This window comes from Sinocyclocheilus rhinocerous, unplaced genomic scaffold (genome assembly GCF_001515625.1).
Source record: "Sinocyclocheilus rhinocerous isolate Xijiao unplaced genomic scaffold, SAMN03320098_v1.1 scaffold848, whole genome shotgun sequence".
NCBI classification, from domain to species: Eukaryota; Metazoa; Chordata; class Actinopteri; order Cypriniformes; family Cyprinidae; genus Sinocyclocheilus; species Sinocyclocheilus rhinocerous.
This window is the reverse complement of record NW_015664186.1, coordinates 416,230-424,778: the sequence shown is the minus strand read 5'-3', so window position 1 is coordinate 424,778 and position 8,549 is coordinate 416,230. Positions and strand designations below refer to the sequence as shown.

At 36.5% G+C, this 8,549-nt stretch overlaps 1 long non-coding RNA gene across 1 annotated transcript in view; it reads right to left on the bottom strand.

Moving 5' to 3' along the window:
* Window positions 1-6,263: 6,263 nt before the first annotated feature.
* LOC107729845 (uncharacterized) overlaps window positions 6,264-8,549 on the bottom strand; it is a 10,543-nt gene continuing 8,257 nt past the window's right edge. Inside the window, exon 3 of the long non-coding RNA XR_001638626.1 lies at window positions 6,264-7,111. This is a non-coding gene — a long non-coding RNA (uncharacterized LOC107729845). The remainder of the gene's footprint in view (window positions 7,112-8,549) is intronic.

Below are 8,549 nucleotides of genomic sequence, written 5' to 3'. Positions count from 1 at the left end.
TGCTTATGTTGCAGTCGCACGTTCATGCTGGTTGTCATATTAATGGCACTAACGCGTGGTGGTTCAGTGTATCTAAATTAGTTAATACAAAAGTATTATTTCTTCTTTTATAGAACAGCAATATTTTTTACCAGTTTCAATAAAGAAACAGTAGCCAATTTTTTTCAAGTAAATTAAATTAACGAAAATAAAACTATCACATTCATGCCTTATTAATGACTTTTTAAATTAAATTAAATTGAAAAGACATAATACAGTACATCTAAAATGACGATTTATGCTTTTGATTAGGATAATGATATGATTATTTCAAATATTTCACATTATTTCAAATATTTCACAATAGATGTTGGTATATTACATTTTATTTTCATACATGAATGGAACACTTTACTGTGTTTTCTGGACGTTTTTTTTTTTTAATTGTAGTAGCTGCTTGAATGTACTTAACCAGTGGTGGATTTTTGCTAAAATGCAGTGTCATGCATTTATAATGGTGTTGAGGTGCTCACTGGCGCCCCCTCTAGGAAACTGCCTAGTTCGCCTATGCCTAGAAACAGCTACACTATTGAAAATAAAAAATTATTATTTTTTTTGCCAAAATTCTGCTACTGTAACTGCACCTTTAAGCTAGTATTGGTGTTGCTAGAATTAATGGACTCTGTTAGTCTCCTAGTATTTATATTTTGCTGCTTTAGATGAAGGTGCTTCAAATAAGTTACAGCGGCTGTTATTTTCTTCCGTTTGGGAGAGTGATGGCTCAAGATGTTGTAAATTAGTTCACTAATCACAAACAGATTAGCTGCTCTCATATTACTCCCTCCCACTCCCACTTCTCTTGATTATTATGCCTGAGCTTTAATAGAATCTCTAAAACTCACCTAATTGAGAAAGAGAGATGAAGATATGGGAAGAGTGGGAGACGTGAGATTAAAAAAAAATAGATTTAATCTCTCAATTACTCTGCAATAATTTGTTTGTCCATGCGCATATTGTTAACACCTGTTGCTATTTTGTTTGAATTCAATTTCATATTGCACTTTTATCGCTTGCAGTATAGGCTCATTCATAGCTGTAATGCCTAGCTGTGTTGATAAAAGTTTGGTTTGCAGTGTCACTCACTTTATGCAGGCGTCCCACTAGCCAATTTTTCAGCATATTTTCTTCATTTACGTAATCATAAGGAGTTGGTGTAATGGCTGGGTGGGTGTTAACAGCTTCTTCGATTGAGCTCTCTTCACAGTTAATGGCCTTATTGGCCCTCAGACAACATCCAGCAAGTTTAAAAAGTATCGGAGGCAGTTGATACTCTGCATCCTGCTCAGATCTGATGATTATATATTCAGTGGCATAAAATGGTCTTTAAAATGACAATAATATCGCTTATCGCAATTATTTCTGGGGCAATATATCGCACAACAAAAAGTTGTTATCGCGACAGGCCTAATCTGATGCAGACTTTTTCCAAACACAGTCACATATTGCAAACACTGATTGTTACCCATGGTGATTGTGTAATCAAGCATTTTTCTGGGGTTCACACTTACTGTAAATAACTCATAGAATACGAAAGCGAAGGCAGAACAGTTTGTTTATTAAGTGCAAATGTTTTTTTCCTTGCCTGCCCTAACTCGTGCACCTTTTGTCGTAGACTCCAAAATTTTACATCGTTGTAATCCTTGGGTCAAGTCGAACAAAAGACAGACAGATTTTCTTTAATTGTTAATTATATTAATAATATTAATATTAATTCTTTAATATAACAGATTTCCAGAAAATTGAGTTATATCCGAAACCTACTTTTGCGAACTAGTCCTAGGTTTGGTTGCCATGGGGACCAGGGTCCTGGGCCTTGTTCACAGACAACTTGGCACCTAGTATGTTTATTGGGTGAGGGGTCTGTGAATGTTTGTTAATCTAATGAATAATTGATTTGTTAAATCAAATGAAAAATGGTGTGTCTGATTGGTCCAGACGCTACACCTAACATACAGTATATATTTATTTATTTAATTACATGATATACTGTCAGCCTGAAAGAAGATGGAAAGAAGGGCACCTTCCACCAATGGGAGTAACTTTACTACATCAGATCTGGAGGTTTGGACAGAAGAGGTACAATGTTTGACACTTTCATACTTTCAGAGCTCTTCTGTCATCTAGCCTACTCATAATAAGCACTGCATACCTGTTCCTTACTCTGTGCGTCCTGGAGAATTGTTGACCTTCATTGCATTGTGGGATTTAGATGGCCAGCCATTTATCAAGCACAGGTCTGACTGAAAGTGCCTTTCAAAGTGCCAGCAAAAAAAAAAAATATATATTTCCCATAATGCAGAGTGATGGAGAGGGAAAGTGTGTGCACGGCTGCGCACATTTTTAGTCCCTAAACTAGATTTTGCTTTTATTTGCTCGGTTGCAACTCTTGCTATCGTCCTTTTGGTACCTCAGGGAATTTCCACAACAAAATTAGCCTAAATGCAGAGAGAAGTTTATTGCAAACTTCTTCTACTCGCTCACTCGCTTACTTTTTTCTTGTCTGTAATAAATCGCCAGAGGTCTGCACATCCGAGATTTATCGCTTTCCCTCATCGGCTGCTTATAAACTGAAGATGAGTAACACTATCTAATATTCGGCACTTAAATGATGAATAATGTCAGACAACAACAAGCAGAGGGTACCGAAGTCTCTGAATATTAAACACCCAAACTCAATTTGGATCCGTAGGGAAATTAGTTGTTAATGGGGAGAGAGAGACATGCTGTTGTCTCAGTATGAGATTTCAGGTTTGTTCCATCAATCCAGACGCCCAGCCAGGTAATGGCACCGTGGCCACAGAGTGGCAGCTTATCTGCCCTGTCATTAGGCCCCTAGTGTCACTGCTTGTCTATCAAGAGCTATTTGGGGAACAGGGGTTTCCTATTAAAGGCCTGGAGGTTAAGAGAGGTGTAATAGCCTCCAGAAATGCTTATAGAGCAGCAGGAGGAAGTGTAATGTAGGGCATCAACTGCTCTTGGAATTCACCCTACAACGGACTCTTAGTATATCATCACCTCTTTCCTGCACTTTCATTATCACAATCTCTCCAAGGCTTGAGGAGATAAAGCATCAACAGTCCGGCAGCTGTAGTTTTTCAGTTTTGCATGCTGACGTGAATGAGTGAATATTGAATTTTGCCAAGGACTTCCTCATCCAGATCAGATTTCAGGTCTGCTAGCTAATTACCCAGACTCACTTTTGCATTGGGTCTGATAAGGGAATGAAAGCTAGAACAGCAGACCAGAAACAACAGAGACAACGTTTGATTAGCCAAATTAGTGTACTTTATCTTATTGTTTTCATAGGTCTGACTCTTTTATTGAGTAATCTAGAAGACTGATAACAACATTCCCTTTGATTCTTTTGCTTCAGTAATATAATTTGATTTCAACATGAAACAGCATTTTGCAACACATTTTGCTTCTATAATGGGTTTGTTTTCGCTGGTTCCAACACAAATATATCAATTTTAATTTTAATTTTTATATTTATATTTTTAAAAGTTAAAATTAAAAGTTACACCTTCTTTCTTTGCGTGAACATTTGGGCGGTGTTATGCAAATCTTCCCACACAATGACGTAGACATGTGGGGGCGTGTTAAAACGAGGCGTTTTAGGAGGGCGTGGACAAGTCTTAACTTTTATAAAGAATATCTCTTTGGGTTTGAGACTTTAGTCTTTGCAACTTTAGGGATCTTATCTATTCACGAACAGCTTGTAACACTCCAAAGAGAAAGGAAAACTTGAAAGCGCATCATATGACCCCTTTAAAGGCTTTCAGATCCTACTTGGACTATATATTTTTTAAAATTAAAATCGCATTTGTCATCCTCTTTTAAATTGGTGAAAGTTTATGAGCAACATTTTAGCTTTGTGTTTCTCTAAAATGGTCTCTGTTCCCATTGAAAACATTCTCATAACAAGCAATAACCCTGATGTTATAGACGCTTCCAATAATTCCCTCTCATCCCACATCTACTCTGAGATTCCATTCAGTTTCGGTATACAGTTTATGGATTGTGTTCTAGTGCACAGGCCTTTGTGTACATACACTAGTGTGTACAATGTGTGTGATGTGGAATATGTGTGTATATGGGTATGGGACAATTTGTCAATGTGGCTGTTGAGGGGCACAATAGCTCAGTTCCAAATCGTTTAAGCGAGGCAGGTTTGTGGGTCATTAACCTAGCTGGATAATGCTTTTGCGTTCATTACATTGGAATGGGCCTGCATAGACACAGGGCTCATTAAAAAAAGATAATTGAGAGAGACGTAAGAATAAGAAACCATACTTGTTGAAAAATGTAGGCAATTTTTTAAAATAGAAAAAAATAAAAATATACACTTCTCTTTTCATCTTGCTTCTATTAATTTTATATATTAAAATACATTTATTTTATATTACTTCAAATATATAGTTTAAAGATTCCTAATACTTTATTGTGATTATATGCTTTTCTTGCTGTGGGACTTTTCCCATTATATTAAAACAATTACTCATTGTAGATGTATGAAATCAGTCTTCAGTGTCATGCAATCATGCTTGTGTATTTTTCTTGTATCATTTACAAATTGAAAATCTCAGTGAGTAAATGTTTGTGTGCTTCTGATAATGTTATGTTCAGTGGTCCATGAATAGTTTTGCAAATAAATGGAAAATATGATAGCAAGAAAAATAATATTAGCTACGGGGTGTGAGCAAGGGGGGCAATAGAAGGGTGTGATTTTCAAGGAATAATATCACACAACAATATAATCCCTTTAAAATTGACAATGATACTGTAGCTCAGGGCTGTCCAAACTCGGTCCTGGAGGGCCAGTGTCCTGCAGAGTTTACCTCCAACTTGCCTCAACACACCTGACTGGAAGTTTCTATGCCTAGTAAGAGCTTGATTAGCTGGTTTAGGTGTGTTTAATTAGGGTTGGAGCTAAACTCTGCAGGACACCGGCCCTCCAGGACCGAGTTTGGACAGCCCTGCTGTAGCTGCTTAAAAGATGGAAGAAAATATAAAATGCTATAAATACATCAAATATAGAGCAAAGAAAGAAAGATATCTTAGCTGTTATTTATTGTAACATTGTCTTCTCATGTACCAGTCAAGGTCTCCTTCAGTTTCCTTGTTAATCAATTTAGTAGCATGTGATGTCATTGGCCGTCCCACTAATTAGGCCGGTGAGCGGTTCAACACTGATCTCAATTGTCAGAATGTAAATATCTCCTGTTTCCATGACGAGAAGTGCTTCAGTCATACAGCAATACAATTATGTGATGGGCCGCAGAATGTGCTCTGTTAGGAGACCAATTAGCTTATCTCCATGTCCATTCAGTCTTTGTTTTGATACCACATTACAGCATCTTCATTTGCATTGATGAGGGGCTTGTCAGAGGAATAGGAGTTTAATGCGAGATGGATTTTTTTCTTTCTTGGTTGAGTGGAATAGATGTCATTAATTAGAATAAAGGCTGTGACAAGAGGATTTAATTTGATAATTTATTTTAAAAAAAAAAGCAAAGGAGAAATCCTGCTTTTGAGAAATACAACTGTGGTCATGCAATATTTTTCAAATTCTTAGTGGTCCTAGCCTCAGCTATTTATTCTCTAGTGTTATTTTATCAAAATGTATTCTGTTTTAGCTGCTGAATATTACACAAATAATGATCAACAGCTTTCAATTCAGTCTGACAGGTGCAGTTGACAATGTGGCATACATGGGTGAGGGGGAGACAGTCCCATTAGACCGAATTGACTTACTATTCTCACTGTATGACATCTGCCAGTGGTGGGTGAATTGAGAAAATATACTATATAATTGAGCAAATTTGTGACAAACAAAAGGTCATGGTGCCACTCAAGATGAGCAGGTGAAACTGCACTTCCTGAAGATTTTGAATTATATATGAATTAAAGACCTATTTATTTTTAGTTTTTCTTCTTTGTGGAAGTTTATACTTTTAAACAAGTTTATAATTTTAATTGTAGTTAACAATAACAACACTGGGAAATCACTGGGGAAAAACTCCAACCACCATTAAAATCAGGCTAAGCAGAACTCAAAATTAGTGCATAAGAACCAATCAACATATGCATAGGCAAATTATTATTTTTTTCTCTTAAACAGAGTAATTTCAGTTTAATAGAAAAAAACTCCACCAGCATGTTGACAATAACAATAAAATGTTTTGGTCAACTGGTGGATGGTTATTTATTTATTTGTGGTTGTGAATGACTGAATGAAGGGAGAGTTTATTCTGTGTTCACTCGGATGCTGCTGTATTATTAGAGGGCTTTTGAGTTTCTCTGACTTTGCATCAGCTGAATGATGTTTTTCAAGGTTGACTTCCGGCTGCTGTGGTCAAGACATAATTTAAATGTACTATCAGCAAGCCTCTGCCCCCAAGCCCCAGCGGCCACAAATACTCGGCTTTAAACGAATTGGACTCCACCATCTCTGGAGTCTGCTGTTATCAAGTCATTTCACAGGCCATTTCCTAATTGCCATCTGAAGCCCATTCGAGCATGCAGGTGCTCTGAAGAACACTTTAGTATTCAGGGTTTTCGAGTCCTGCTCTCGTTTTTCAAAAGCAAAACGGTGGAATGGATTTCCGCCAAATTGGAACATGTTGAATAAACACATTGGTCTGCAAAGAGGCTTCAGTAAAAGAAAATACGGACAGCTATTTAATGAAGAGCACATAATCGTTAATTCATGCTTGAATTCTGCATTAGGGCCTATGTATGTTATGAATGTTATGGTTATAGTAAGTTGAACCTTTGAAATCTTACCTGTTGGAATTTTTTTTTTTTTTTACAAGTTTCATTGGGTTTTGCTATAGGTCTGGTTCTGCTAGACATCAGCAGTGACCTTTTTTCCTCTCAAAGTCAGTTGTCAACCACCCAGAGGTCACAGTCTGTAATCTGAATGCTGACCATCACCTCTCTGTTCCAAGGCTTTGAGTTGCACAGACATTTCCGTCTCCCACCTTCTGCTTCAAACCCCTAGAAACATCCATATGGGGTCTTGACTCTGGGCCCGTGAGTCATGACTCGCCAAACAACAGATGGACGCCTCCTAGAATATACAATAACAGCTTCGACTCACTATAGTGAACATAACATGTCTTATTCACCCCTGAACCTAGAGTCAGATATGGTACAGTGCATGTCTAGCATAGAGTGACAACCACCTACAATGCAAAAAAATGATTTTCTTACTCAGTATTTTTGACTTGTTTTACAGTACAAATATCATGTTTTCTAATATATGTATTAAACTTAAGCTTATATTTAACACAAGAAAACCTGTCAATATGTTGAGAAAAATGTAATTCAGAGGGAAAATTAGTTTTGATGAATATTTAAAAAAAAAAACAAGACTGTATATCTTGTCATTTTCTCAAGTAAATTTAACTTGATTTAAGAATATTTAGTTTTTTTTATTAATTAAAATAATTAAAAACGTTTTTTTAATTAAAAAAAAGACAAAATACTTTTTAAATATTGTGCAGTGTGTATAATGCACATCTGCTTTATAGAGGAATAATTCACTCAAATATTAAATATAAAAATAATTTACTCTTGTCTTCTTTTGCCTTTTTGGTAAGGAAGATAACTTTGGGATTTGTGTAAATCCCACAATTTGCAATTTTTTTATCATATAAAACAGAGTTGTCAATAAAACCGTCTATAACAGTCATTAAACTACAGACTCAGTAGCTCAGGAGATAAAGTGTTGTGTTTTAAACTTGGAGTCCTGAGTTCTAATCCCGCTGTTGCCTACATTGAATTGCCATTATTTCAAACAATGCGCCCCAATGCCAACTTTCAATGTGTGTTCACATGTTAGTTGTGTTAGGATTATGTGTTCAAATCCCACTCTTGCAAATATTAAATTGTTGACAGTATATCTAATAAAGTGTTCTAAATGCCATCTCTTATGAAAGCCATGATGGCGCAGTGGCTTAAACATACGTTAGTTGCAGGTGGGTTATGGGTTCAAATCTGACTCTTGCGTACATTAAAGCAACACTATGTAGTTTTTCGACCTTAAAATAATGTCTCTAAAATAATTTCAGTGGTAGAACGGGTCACACAGCCCCGCCCATCCCCTGCCAGCGGAAGAGTGCGACCTGCTTTACGGCATACGTCACATATTTTACTCGTAGCCTGGTTGGAGTTAGCCAACAACTAACTATAAGATGAAACGATCTAATATGCAAGTCTCAAAACCAACGCTATGGCAGAGCAATGTCCGATGTATAGGCTATTATGGACATTATGGCTACATGATTATGCGGACAGCATTTTATTCTATTATACAAATTACACCCTTTGCAAACAATGCTTCATACGAACTATGCGAGCAAAAAAAACTAGGCAAACATACTACCGTTCTTTTTGTCATTGTAGTTTTCAATTCTGGAGTAACAATAAATAAAAATGTGTAATGATATTTGTAGAACATAGTGTAACGGGCTACTTTACCTGGTCGGTGGACATGGTTTCGAAAC